The 14,728-nt window shown below is 39.0% G+C and overlaps 2 long non-coding RNA genes across 10 annotated transcripts in view; one reads left to right on the top strand and one right to left on the bottom strand.

The window, feature by feature from the left end:
* LOC144302755 (uncharacterized) overlaps positions 1–14,728 on the top strand; it is a 74,673-nt gene that overhangs the window by 30,641 nt on the left and 29,304 nt on the right. For 8 of the 9 annotated variants that reach the window (XR_013369846.1, XR_013369835.1, XR_013369820.1 and 5 more), the window contains one exon: positions 14,399–14,556. This is a non-coding gene — a long non-coding RNA (uncharacterized LOC144302755). Of the gene's footprint in view, positions 1–4,321; positions 4,395–14,398; positions 14,557–14,728 lie in introns of those variants that run through there. The other variant, XR_013369824.1, reaches the window with a different exon arrangement.
* LOC144302810 (uncharacterized) lies at positions 9,991–14,436 on the bottom strand. The gene is made up of 2 exons (XR_013369869.1): positions 14,372–14,436; positions 9,991–11,001 (listed from the first exon to the last, which is right to left on the bottom strand). It is a non-coding gene; the product is annotated as an uncharacterized LOC144302810 (long non-coding RNA).

Below are 14,728 nucleotides of genomic sequence, written 5' to 3'. Positions count from 1 at the left end.
TGCTGAATAGAATACTATTGCTTGCAGATTTTTCCCATTCAGCATATTGAATATAACACGCCACTCCATTCTGACTTGTCAAATTTCTGTTGAGAAATCTCTAGCTAGCCTATGGGTTCTCCCTTGTAAGTTAAGGATTACTTTTGTCTTGCTTTTAAGATTTTTTTCTTTATCAGTATACTTTGAAAATTTAATTATAATATGTCTAAATGGGCAGGACTTATCCCCTAAATTAATAGTGGTTATCTCTCAGTTTAGGGAGTAAACTATCTCTCAGTTTAGGGATTTTAAATTTCCATTGATGCTTTTGATATTTTCATATTTTCTTCAATAAACATATTTTACCTTTGGATAAAAAAAAGAAGTGTTAATAAGAGAAAAAACTTTTACAGATAAAAGCATTGTTGTCATTATTAAAAGTGAAAAGATGCCAATATTAACAATTGCACTAATTAATTAATAATCATGCTTACTAAGTCATGTTGTCAACTATTCTTTTTCTCTGTTAAATTAGGTTTTGAGATTTATTTAAACAAAATTACATGATGAAACATATCGAACAGTACTTGAGTAGTACAGAAAAAAATGTCTTTTAGTGAGGGTAGGACAAGGTATGATGTGATGACAAATGACCCTAAACCTCTGGGTCCAGAATATAAAGTCTTATTTCTCATTCAGGATACATGCATACTATGCATCTTTGGATGGAAGGAAGAGTGGAATATCTGCCCATCTTAGTCTCTTACAGATCTCTATGTTGGCTGTTTAAGCCACAGTGACATAGTCTCAATCAGAATGAAGGAGAATCTCATATGTCTCAGAAGTGACATATAGTTTTGCTTGCAACTCATTGACCAGAACTAGCTTCCCCAATCACAAGTGGCCAGGAAAAAGGAGAGTCAGGAATATTTGAAAAACAGCATTCATGACTTCCACCCTCTTCTTTCCGGATCTGGGAAGGTGGGCTGAGAACTTAAATCTAAAGGCTAGGATGGTCATGAACAGGCAATTACCATGTTCCAAGCTGAAAGAATTAACATGAGCAAAAGAACATGGATGAGACAGAGAAAATACTGAGCACATTTTGAGAGGAGCTTAAAGAATGTCCTGCATTTCTCTTTTCCCACTGTGATTAACATGTAATTCTAAAAGTTGTTCTTTGATAATGTGAAATGATTCTGCGATTACAATTTAAAATCATAGTTTTTTATTGGTTTGTTTCTGGGTTGGTTTTATTTTGTTTTGTTTTTTGTATTTTGAAAGATACCCCTTTTCCCCTGTCCACCAGTGGGTTAGATAGCTTTTAATCTAGTAGCCATTCCATTAGCTCTCTCCACTGAAGAATAAACACAAATTCAAATCTTGCCTCTATCATTAGCTGGGTGACTGATATTTTCTTCTGAGGGCAGCCCCGGTGGCTCGGTGGTTTAGCGCCGCCTTCAGCCCTGGAGACCCAGGATCCAGTCCTACATCGGGCTCCCTGCGTGGAGCCTGTTTCTCCCTCTGCCTGTGTCTCTGCCTCTCTCTCTGCCTCTCTCTGTGTGCCTCTCATGAATAAATAAAATCTTAAAAAAAAAAGATATTTTTTCTGTAATAAGATTAAACAAGGTATTTTCCAATATTCCTTTCAGCTCTGAAATTCTGATTCCCGAATGACTGTGTTCTATATCTAGTAAGAAAATATCCCAGATTTTTGCATCTAACCTGTGATTCAGAATTAGGTAAAATGCATCTACTGGTAAGTTAGAAAATGAAAGGTTTTGATGTATCTTATGATATGTAGCTTTTCATTTGGTTTTCTAGTTTCTTCATCTCTAAAGTTAAGGTTTTTTTTATTTCTGGGCCACTACAGCCCTTTATAGATTAAAAATTCTACATGCCATGCATAAGTAGTAAGAGCTAACTTGGATTTTATACCTTTTGTGAGATTCAGACTTTTTCAAGTTATTTCTTAGGATTATCCATTTGTTATGTGCTGAATTGTGTTACCCCCACCCCCCTAGATTCATATGTTGAAGCCCTAACCCCTAGTATATTAGAATGTGACAGTATTTAGAGAGAAGGTCTTTAAAGTAGTAATTGAATTAAAATGGGTATGTTAAGGTGAACCCTAATCCAATATGACTGGAGTCTTTAATAACAAGAGATGGCAGGAGGGACAGAGAGGGAAAGAGAGGGAGAGTGTGAGCAAGAAAATACATGGACCCATAAAGAAATGACCATGTGAACACACAGTGAGGTGACCATCTGCAAGTGAAGGAAAGAGGCCTCAATATAAACCAAACCTGCTGACACCTTGATCTTGGACCTCTAGCCTCCCAAACTGGGAGGAAATAAATTTTTTTTTTTTTTTAGGAAATAAATTTTTATTATTTAAGCCAATCTGTGAATATTGTTATGGCAGCCCTAGCAAACTAATACATCATGTACTAGAAAACCCTATGAGTTTGGCACCATTTTCTTATCCGCCCTTACAGGTGAAGGCACTGAGTTTTGTGAAGTGAAGTGACTTGATTGATGTACCAAATTGATGTAGTTAGCTCATGTTCCTAACTACTATATCTAAATTGAAACAATGAAAGTCAAAGTGAAGTAAGAAAGTACGTATTTCCACTTAATAATAGTTAGCATTTGTTGGACATTTGGCAGCATAATTGTATACACTATAAGTGTGTGTTTGTCATAACAATAATCATTGACTATTGCTGTGTAACAGCTTATCACAAAACACAGTTGCTTAAAACAATAAACATTTATCGTCTCACAGTTTTCTTTGGTTCAGCAATCTAGTCACATGTTGGCTGAATGTCTCCTATAGTCTGTCACCAGGCACATTAGGAGTGTCAACTGGGACTATACTCCTCAGCCTTGACTGAGTTCAAGCTTATTTAAGTGATTGTGGAAGGGATTTAATTCCTTGAAGATTATTGTATTGAGAGTCTAAGGTCCTTGTTGAGTGCTGGCCAGAGGCCTCCCTGAGACTCTGCTGTGTGTACCTCTCCAAATAGCAGATGGCAGCTGGCCCCCATCAGAACAAGTGAGAACAGGGAAGAGGGAGAGAGAGAAGTCTTAGCCTTCGTGTAACCCAATCTCACAAGTGACATCTTACCACTTTGTCATATTCTATTCAGTAGGTCTGGCCCACCCTCAAGGGGAAGGGGTTACACAAAAGTGTGATTATCAGAAAGTGGGGGTAGTGGTTGTCTGTCGTGAATGAGCAAACAGAGCCATAGAGATGGTAAACAAGTTGCTCAAAGTCACACAGCTAGTAATGGCTGGCTCAGGATTTAAACCCAACTAGTTAACTCCATGGCCTGTGTTTTTAGCTTTATGAGTAATGCTCTTGCATAGCAGATAAAAAATTTATCAACAAATATGTCTTAAGACTTATTTAGAGGTCACAGACCAAATCCAAAGTCATGTGGTACTATCCCAAAGTCAATTACAGCGTTTGGAGGACTGAGCAGTCCATTATTTATGTCAGGGTCAGCAAAACATCTTTTGTAAGGAGCCATGTAGTATTTTAGACATTGTGGGCCATATAGTTTCTGTTGCAACTCTTCAATTGCTGCTGTGGCATAAAAACTGCTGTAGATATTAGTTAAATGAGTGGGCATGGCTGTGTCCTAATACGATTTTATTTACAATAATAGGCAATAGGCTGAATTTAGCCTGCACACTATCAGGTGCTAACTCCTGGTCTGAATCACTGTGGACACAAGAGGGACCAAGGAACCTTTAACATTGTAAAAACTGGAGTTCCTTGCTCGTCGAGATCTCAGGAATCATTGAATCAAAAGATGGTTCAGAGCTATTCTGAAGCAGTAGAAATAGAAAAAGCTGATGTGAATTTCCACGGTCTCTATGCCAAGACACCCCTGGAGTGCATTCAGCCATCACCATTCCTTGTGCCTTGAATGACTTGTTTGAACCTGGTGAAAGGAACACTTCCTTGCATTTGTCTTTGGGCTCTTATTCTGTTTTGTTCTGGCTAATTATTCATCTTTCTGAGTCCTTTTCCCTTCTTATCAACCTCCTGATCCTAAGTCCAGTATTTTTCAGGTTGTTAACAACTTCACATAATTCCAAGTCTTCCTTTGTAGTTCCCATTATGCTGCCTCAGGTCAAGGGGCTCCATGGCCCCTGGGAATCCCATAAACTTATTAGTTCCCTCATTCCTGAACATAAATATTTGTGAACTCCAGGAGAATCCCTGGGCAGGGACTCATGATAGAACTTCACTATCATTAAGTGTTGGCCCTAGATTCTAGTAAGTTCTAATTTTGGAAATTCTCTTTGTTGCCACAGACAGGATACAGGAAGTAAGGGGGCAGAGTTCTTTGCCTCATCAGGGGAGCAGATCCAAGAAGTTTTCTGAAGTCAACAACAACCTGGTAACAATGTATAGTCTTAAAAATGATTCCCACTAGACTTTCAAAATGTAGTTTAAAATGTGAAATACTTATATCAGGATCTCATCAAATAGCCAACCAGTAATTCTATTTTTAGTATGCTTTCTTTCCCCCCTGGAGAAAATTATCTGCTAGGAAAAAAAAAATAGAAATAGTTGCAGCCTCTGCCTCAACCTTTATATTCTATTGCTGGTAACAGCTTCAGTAGTGATCTAACCAGCAGTTCTCTAGCCCTTTGCCTAGGGCATCGTTAGTCTTTTATACATATTTATTTTATTTTATTTTGTGTCTTGGACCTTCTGACACTCAATAATATAATTTACCTTGATTATACTGCAGATGGGACTCTCCCTGAGTCAATTTAAAAAATTAATGCATTTAATTTTAGCAGAAGTGTGCAACAAGACACCAGGTGACTCAGCTAAGTAAAAGAAGAGTTCCTAATTACACTTCTAAATCAAGTTGTGCTCTGAGTGCCCCTCTGGGGTTAAATCCTGCAGAAGTCTAGGGTAATTGAGGATTGCTGACTCAGTTTTCCCAAACTGTAAAACGGAGGGTGGGGGGTGATCTGTATTCAACACAACCTAAGGTTTCTAAATATTCAAAATTAATATTCACTACTCTTCCTAAAGTGTAGTGTTTAGAGATGCTTAGCGATGAATGAATCTCTTTTTTTCTCCCCTTAGACAGTTTTCTGAATTCCATTTGGCATCACCTGCTGTTTTATTACACATTTTCTTATAATTGCTTTTGTGAAATCCCGGTTTGTGGGATAAAGAAAAAAATGATTAGTCATCTCTCAAGAGGTAGAATCCAGGATGTACCCCAGAATTATTTTAGGATTATTTAAAAATGGAAGAACTGCATGCCTTTCTTTTTTCTCATAACAATGCTTTCTCATTAGAATGGATTTATTTATCACATTTCTTATGTTAGTTTGTGACATGAGAATGAATTAGAGACCTTTTCAGAGGGACTTTTCAAAATGAGTAGATGAGGCTTTCTCCCCTGTGCTATTTGTTAGTGTCACAGGGATGAAGAAAACAATTTTAGAATGATTTTTCTGAGATATAGTCTTTGGAAGAGTGTGGATCATACTGTCAACAGGACAGTTTAATTTCCAAATTTCAAGAAGGAAACTGTTTAATTGAGATGAAGCCTTGCCTTGATCTATTTGGTGTAGATGGTGATTTAGAGGCTGTTGACTTGGTTGTTGCAAGTGTCTCAAAGCTTTCTGCCCACTTGTTTGAAACAAGTTTAATTGGAACTAGGTTGGAATCTTTGAATTCTGTAGTCCTCGGTAGGGAAATCAAAGAATGAATTCAGAAATGGATGTGAATTGATCATCAATGTTCTGAACTAACAAAGTAAAAAAAAAAGGTTTTACCTAAAAGTTTCAAAGCATACTACTGACTTGAAAAGCAGTACTAAATAAGTAATCAACATTGTTTTGTAGGAAATTGAGAATGCAACACAGAGATCATATGGAATTTTCTAAACAGGAGCCTCAAGAGTGGTTGAAATTGGAGTTCAAGAAGGGAAGACAATAATAGATCTTATATCACTAGAGGTTCACTGTGATCCAAAAACAAAAAACAAAACAAAACAAAACAAAACAAAAACAAAACAAAAAACGAAAACAAAAAACCCAACCCAAACCAAAACAAAGACAAAATGATGAGAACTGAAAAGGTACAAAAAGAAGTTTAATCCGTTATGGCTTGATGCCCAGATTGCAGTCTATGGACCAGCACCATCAACATCACCTGGGAGCTTATCAGAAAGGCAGAGTCTTGGGTCTCACCTGAGACCTACTTCATTTGACAAAGATCCTGGGGTGATTTATGTGAAAGTTCAGGTTTGAGAAGCACTGCTTTAAGGTAAAACACTGAAGATTTTCCCTTTACCAGTAATACTCTGATAGTGAAGGATTCTACTTCCAGCTCCATGCTTGGAACCACACTATTTGGCTCTATGTTGAATGATAGTTGCATAAGCATAATCACGAAAATGCTGTTTTATAATTTTCAGTGTGTGCATTAATATATAGGCAAAGCCTGCTACACTTGGGATTAGAATTATAGAACATAATGTCAAGGTGATAAAACTTGGCAACTTAACACCAAAAACCAAAAAATAAAGGATAGAAAAGGAAAGATAAATGAAAAAAAGAAAAGAGTAAGTAAAGGGAGTAATTTTCTTATATTTTATAGCAAGGAGTCAACAGAAACTTGTTAAATTGGAAAATCCAGGAAACAGAATTTGTCATATTTCAAGTCATAAAAGAAATCAATATAACAATATAATTAATAAAATTTGGAAAATGAGGCAGGGAGAGAAGGGGGAAGGTAGTGTAAATGAACCAAATTCTTTATCCTTCACAGCAAGGAGCTAACAGGTGCTATCCAGGGTTGGTAAATCACAAAATAAAGGCAGTTGCATGTAGCAAGTATAGATAACATTAGAAAAACCCAGTTGTATGAGAAATGTCATAGTACTTTATTCCTTCAAGTCTAGTTAAATAAAACTCTAGACTCTACCCTGCCAATTTGGCAAGAATTCAATTAGAGATTAGCCTCCCCACCTACACCATGTAGCTTTAGGTTAGGTGGAGCCCACCTCCTCTTCCCCTGGGATACATGGCTAGAAGGTGTTTCCCAGGCCCCTTAGCAAATGGTCATGGCTGTGTGCCTGAGTTTTGACTATTGGAACATGAATGCCAGTTCCCTTTATTCCTCTTCCCTCCCTACTGATTGAATCAAGAGGCCGCTGAGGTCCAAGGTGAGAATAGACCCATAAGAGAGAAAGAGCCTGGATCCTTGAGCGATCATATGGAATGCTCACTGGAGCTTCCAGAAAGACTTTACTTGAGCCAGAAAATAATACACTTCTCTATTTTTTCAACTTTTAAAAAGGTTTTATTTATTTATTTGGGAGAGAGAGAGTGAGAGAGTGAAAGCACAAGTTGGGGGAGGGATAAAAGGTGAGGGAGAACCAGATTCCCTGCTGAAGAGGAAGCCTGATGCAGGGCTCTATCTCAGGACCCTGGGATCATGACCTGAGGTGAAGACACATGCTTAACCTACTGAGCCACCCAGGTAATCCAGAAATAATAAACTTCTTTCTTTTGGCTTCAGAAATCATAATAAAATAAATAATAATAAAATAAATATCAAAAAAAATAAATAATTTTATCATGACATTTGCCTATTTGAATAACACAAACATCATGGGGCTTTTACACAAAGTTGAATTTTTGAGGAGTTAAGTCACACAAGTCATCATGGTCCCTCGATGTCAGGCATTTCACTGTTTTCATGCCAGGCTGGGGTATAGACATTTTTGCTGAGGCTGAGAAACCTAGGGACTGGGATCTAATCTACAAAGGGAAAACCTGAGAACAAATTGCTACCCTGGGAGTCCAGATAGAAAACAGAGGGAGAATGTACCTTTCATTCTGTGCTCTATTGCATGCATTTTAAAAAAAATCAGGTCCATATGGTATTTTAAAATTTTTTTTAAAGATTTTATTTATTTATTCATGAGAGACACAGAGAGAGGCAGAGACACAGGCAGAGAGCCTGGAGGGAGCCTGATGAGGCACTCAATCCCCAGACCCCGGGATCACGACCTGAGCCAAAGGCAGTTTCTCAACCACTGAGCCACCCAGGCATCCCAAGTGCATATGATGTTTTATGGGATCATCATTAAAAATACTTCTCTTGTCCCTAGTCCCTGTAATTCTTTGAAGTTTAAAGAAATCCAACAACAAGGGCATAGATTTGTGAGCTGTAAATGGAAACGAAGTGTTGAAATTCTGATTTTTAGCTTAAAGTTTTCTCCTGGAGGAAGCTCAACAACTAATAACAAGGGTTGAATAACCAAATTGCAATTTATAGAATAATTGTGCAAGAAAGGTCTCATCTCGACTTCGCGGAGCATCGGCCTCCTACTCAGTCTGATGGTCATGCCACTCCTTGCCTCACCTCTCCTAGAGTTGCCATGAGGATCCAATTCAATTAAATTTACAGAACATTTACTTAGAACTTAACAAGAAAGTGGCGTGAAAATAGAGACACAGAAATAAAAACCATACTTCTCACGTAGAGCATAATCTCTCGTGGATGGGGTAGGAAGACACATATAAAAACAAATAAGTGTTAAGTATTTAAAAGAATTTTGAAAACTGTGAAATATGATTGTAAGATGCTAGTAATTTTCTCTAACATCATCTGGCTGCAGACTTTCTAGTTGTTAAGGAGGTAGACATATATTCTTAATCCTGGGTCCAGGTAAATCTCCTAGATCGTAATCAGATGTAAAACAAAAGTTGCTGCAATTCTGGTTGCTCCCAGAAAGAACAAATAGTTCGGGAATGACATTTTCTTGAGGATGAAGGGAGAAACGTGTTAGTCACATTTTTAGAATCCGTGTGTTCAAAGCACCTGCCACCTTGTCCCCCTCCCTTCTACTCAGTTCAGAACCAGTTTTTCTTCCTTTTCATTTAGGGGAAAGATTTAATCTTGAAACTGTGTTCTCATTTACTCACTGAAAGAGACAGGGGAAAAAAGACATCACCCCTTTGCCCTTTTAGTCTTCATGTACGTTAATTTATTCGATGTCATTCAAAACGAGGCTGGGAATGCAAGAGGATGCAAGATGGAGTTGGACGGTGAGGGGCTCTAGGTGCTGTGTTGAATAACAAAGACTTCTTTGTTAGGGACATGCAAAGGGTATTCATTAGAGAGTTGCAAAGTTCTAACCCCAGTAGACCCCAGGAGAAGTGACTTAAAGTCTACAGGTATGGATTTCCTCTCACTATCCACACCCCGGGGCAGCTTGTTCTGTGATCACTTAGGGTCTGAGCTCTTGCTAAGCCATTTCTTTTTCATCCCCTGAGAATTGCCTTCTGCATGCTTGTAGCCACATAACCATTGCTGCCTTCTGAATTCCAGGGCAAAGGGGGGAAGTGTACCATTATCTGAAGTCTGAGACATGGGAGTCGCATATGTCACTGCTACTCACTTTCCATCAAGAATAACAAGACCTTGTGGTCACAGCTAAGTGCAGCCTGGCCGGATAACCAAGACCTGGCCACAATTCTTTTCTTAGGTGTGACTGTGGTGGACATCACCAGTTGGTCAACTGATTGATAAGCCCAAGATGAGACTTGAGGGCCATCTCATTTATTTGAGGTGACAGGTAAAGATCCACAGATGGCACCTGCCCAATGATGCCATCTTCAACCCAATGGAAGAAAGAGGTTACCAAAAGTCTATTCTATTCTGTTAGTGGGATAGGTGAGAATTTATAGCCCTTGTGAGACAGAAGGGGAAGATTCAAGACCCTAAGGCAAGAGGTTGGGAAATGATCCAGTGTACCATTCTTCCCACTGCCAGAAAAGAGCCAGTAATAGTTGTATAATACATTTGTATCATCACAATTTGTAGGGGAGGACTGTATGTGAAAGTCACAATAGCAGTTTTATTTTATTTATTTATTTATTTATTTATTTATTTATTTATTTATTTACAAAAACATTCATTATCTTCCTTTCTCCCTTCTAATGGTGAACCAAAAGAGTGGTGGTGGTTGCTGGTTAGAAGCCTGCTGTAGTGGGTAGGAGTTTTTTTTTTTTTTTTTTTTTCTGATATTGTTCAGAATAGCTGTCCCATGGTAATAATGTAAAGCTGACTAACTTTTAGCCAGTGTTTTTTTTGTTTTTTGTTTTTTGTTTACTGTTTTAAAATTCTCTGTAGCTAATGCACCATGTTATTGCTTGTACCAGAGCAGGCTTCTCACCTCTCCCCTACTCTTTGGCATGACATTCATTTCGTCCTCTTTCCTTCTTGTTTTCCCAGTCTCCTTTCTTGACAACAAAGCTCTTTGTAGATTTATATATTCTCACCATCTCCTTCTTCTCTTTTCCCATTATTTTTTCCTAAAGCCTCACTGGTCAGACTTTTGCTCCAACCAATTCATCCAATTAGGTCTTGTCAAGATCACCAATGACCTCAATGTTGTTAGATCTGATTGTCAATTCTCAGCTTCTGTCTTACTTGACTTATCAGCTTTTGTCATGCATGTTCATTTCTTCCTCTTGGAAACTCTTGCTTCTCTTGGCTTCCATGACAGTGTCCTTCCCTGGGAAGACCTAGGTGGGTTCTCTTTAACATCTTTTTTTTTTTTTTTTTTTTCTGATTTCTGCATGTTGGATTATTCCAGGACACAGTTCTTGATCCTTTTTTTTTCTCTGTCTACATTCACTTCCTTGGTGATCTTATCCAGTCTCAGGACTTTCAATATCATGTAAAATCTGGCAACTCCTATGTTTGTATCACTAACCGAGACTTCTCCTGGTACTCTAGATTCATGCATCCAAGTCTTCCACTTCCATCTTCATTGAATAGACACCTCAGACATTACCTGTTCACACCTGACTCATCTTCCCTCTACAATTGTTCCATTGACATCTCAGTTAATGGCAACTCTAATTGCTCAGGTAAACATTATAAAGAATCATCAGTGGCTCCTTTTTTTCCTCTTCTATACCCATACCTTGCTGTTTGGAAATTCTGGAGGATCTTTTCTGAAAATGCACCAAAAATATGACAATTATTACCGTCTGTCATTACCAAAGCAGTATTATCTTTCACCTTTTGGCAATAAGTTATAGTGGCCTTCTAGATGATTTTTAGATCCCATCCTTTTTTCCTACATTTGCTATACACAGAAGTGAGGGGGTGGAGTCAGACCAAATCAATCTTTTGCTCAAAACCTTCCCTTGGTTTTCCTTTTTACTCAATAGAATTGCCAAAACTCTACAAGCTATCTCTCACCATACCTTTCCAATCTCATTTCCTAAATTGTTTTTCCTCTGTCACCATTTCAACCATGTTTTTTTTCCACTGCTCCAAGCACCTGCATTGGCTGTTCTCATTCACATCAGCAGTCTTCCTTCAGACATCTGCCTGACTTGCTTGCCCAACTTTTCAAGACTTTGCTCAAATATCATCTCAGTGAAGCCTTTCACGGTCACACTATAAAAAATGACATTTCTCATCTTATTTACTTGTAAAGATTTTTTCACCTTTTCGTATAGTACTTTTATATTTATTGTATCTTTCTCCCACTAGAATGGGAGGAAAGCTCTGGGAGGGCAGGGATTTTTGAGTTGGTATCTCCAGTGCCTCAGTGCCTGGTGTATGGCAGGAGCTCGGTAAGCAATTGTTGAATGAATGAATGGTTTTCCTGCTTCCTGTCTACTTGACAATTTACACCCCTTCCAATTTGCCTTCCTCAAACTCTTTCCCTCCAATTATGACTTGCTAATTTTTCTCTTGCCAAAAATTTAATACTTTCTGTTCACCATCCATCCATCTATCCATCTCTTCAAGAAATATATAAGGGGTATGTTCTTTGCATCTTGAACTGTGATAAGAATCTAAAGTGAGAAAGAAATGGTTTCCATTTCTGTCAGGCAGTAGACTGAATCCACCATCTTCTTGTAATTGTCTAGAGTCATTGCCACCAGTGGGTGTGTAAGAGCTCATACCTGGGTTGGGAGAAAGAGCTGAGAACCATTTGTTTACGGTAGTGATGTTTCTTCAGGAAATGCATGACTGGCTGATCTGAAGCCTAACAATCATCTGTTACTTTGGCCTGAGTAGAAAAGTTGACAGGGACTCCCTTACATTTTTGACTGGATGAGGTAATCACGTGAGTGTGCCTCTGGGCGAGGTAATCACATGAGCGTTCCTGCTGGATGCAGGCCTTTGGGGGAGCAACATAAAGAGGCTGTTGTTTTTCACAGAAGGACACTGCTGTTCCCTAAACCACAGGCACTGTAAAGTTGATAAAGCACAGGCTAAAAATGAGGACTCTTTTGTCATGACTCAGATTATTGGTCTTTCCTTCTCACTGGCTCAGCTCTGATTCATCCCTGGTGGCCAAGGAGCCTGCAATATGTGGGCTGGAATAGGGTCTCTTTGTATAGGGTCAATCAACTCCCTATTCCTTTATCTGAACATCCTCTATCCAAAGGCTAGCTCCTCATTCCTAGAGGAAAGAATATGAGCTTTGGAATCAAATAAACCTATAATGTCTTCTTGGCTTTGCCACTTTCTAACCATTTGGCCTTGAGCCAGGTAATTAGGTCTCTTTGAGCCTCAGTTTCTCCATCTATAAAATGGGGAGAGCAATAAGTGCTTCACCGTATCGCTGAGAGGATTCAAAATTTAATGCTGGCAAAGCACTTACTTCAGGGTCTGACATGTAACAATCATAAACTTTATAATAGTTATTATTATTAGTGAAGAAGTCACTATTATTTTACTAATTTGAAAAGTTAGGGATCCCTGGGTGGCGCAGCGGTTTGGCGCCTGCCTTTGGCCCAGGGCGTGATCCTGGAGACCCGGGATCGAATCCCACATCAGGCTCCCGGTGCATGGAGCCTGCTTCTCCCTCTGCCTGTGTCTCTGCCTCTCTCTCTCTCTCTCTCTGTGACTATCATAAATAAATAAAAAAATTAAAAAAAAAAAAAAAGAAAAGTTAACAGTTTTTGTTGTACCAATTATTTTTGGAGATGTCTCAGAGGCACAGAGTTTGAAAATATTATCCTTGCCACAAAATAAAACAACAAGGTATCCTAACAGGGTCCCCAGGCTGACACTGATTTTGGATCATTGTGGTTGTGAAAAGGAAAGAGAAGGGCCAACAGACCCCTGGTGGTTTCCCCCCTACCTCCACCAGGGCAGGAAGCTTCCTGCATCTGACTAAGGAAAGGAGCAGGCTTTCTGGCCTCTGTTCTCCTCATGTTACCCTGGTCCTCTCCAGACACCTCCAGCTGTTTTGCATACTTAGGAGACGGTTTCGGGGCATCATGCTTTATTTATAGGGCCAGTCCCCAAAATGGGCCCAGGCATTTGAGTAGAGGCCAATCCCTGCAAAAGTAGACTTAAGAGGATGAGAAGGAGAAAGGATATGGGAAACTTCCCATCTTCTCACCTCACCAATTCCCCAGACCTAGCCTTCCCAGTCACCAGAATCCTTCATTCTAGCTTATAGCAGCATTGGCTTTGAAATGGTGCAGTTCATTGCCATAGACCAGAAGTTTTTTGTGTTTTATTTTAGGTACCTTGAAAAATTGTTTGAGGGGGTGCGATACGGTCAGATGTCTTGTACAGTAGCATGCTTGGGCACTGACTTAGTTCCAACTCTGCTGCTTTCCAGCCGTGTTTCCTTGGGCAAGATTCTCAACATCTCAGAGCTCTAGTGATAATATGTGCCTTCAGGATTGTTTGAGAATTTGCTAAGATGGTTTATTAAATAAAGATCTTGAGAAGTATTAGCTGCTATCTGCTATTTCTCTATGACCTTCTGTAAAACCAGATTCCTTTGAAGAGGAGGGAGCACAGGTGAGCTAGAATAACGGCAGTGAGGAGGCAAGTACAGAATCAGTGTAGGTGTTATATTAGTTTTCTAGGGCTCTGGTCACAAAGTGACACAAACTGAGTGGCTTTCAACAACAGACATTTTATTGTTTCATATTTTGGAAGCTAGAAGTCCAAGATCAAGGTGTCAGCATGCCATGCTGTCTCTGAAGGCTCTAGGGGGAGAATCTTCCCTTCTTCTAGTTTCTGGTGTTTGCTGACAATCTGCAGTGTCCCTTAGCTTGTAGACACATTATTCCAGTCACGTGGCCTTCTTCTCCCTGTGTGCCTGCACCTCATCTTCCTGCTGTGTGTCTCTATCTCTCTGTCCAAATTTCCCTCCCTTATAAGGACAACAGTCATCTCAGATCAGAACTCATCCTAGTGACTTCATCATAACTCGATCATCTACAAAAGTCCTATGACAAAATGAGGTGACATTTATAGATTCTGAGGGTTAGCTCTTCTTTATGTCAACTCAACCCTTCACAGATATTAATATATTATTATACAGTAGTGTCCCCTTACCTGTCGTTTTGCTTTCTGTGGTTTCAGAGAAACCCACAGTCAACTGAGGTCCAGAAGCAGATGATCCTCCCAACATACCATCAGAAGAACGAAGCCTAATGCTATGTCACAATGTCTGCATTATTCACTTCACTTCATCCCATCACATAGGCATTTTATCCTCTCGCATCATCAGAGGAAGAAAGGTGAGTACGATACAATATGAAATTTTGAGAGGCCACATTCATTCACTGTAATTTTTATTACAGTATATTATAATTGTTCCATTTTATTATTAGTTATTGTTGTTAATCTCTTATTGTGCCTAATTTGTAAATTTAACTTTATCATTGGTATGTATGTATAGGAAAAAACATA

Source organism: Canis aureus, chromosome 2, assembly GCF_053574225.1.
Source record: "Canis aureus isolate CA01 chromosome 2, VMU_Caureus_v.1.0, whole genome shotgun sequence".
Classification (NCBI taxonomy): domain Eukaryota; kingdom Metazoa; phylum Chordata; class Mammalia; order Carnivora; family Canidae; genus Canis; species Canis aureus.
The sequence above is the reverse complement of the archived record's forward strand: the minus strand, read 5'-3'. Positions and strand labels throughout refer to the sequence as shown.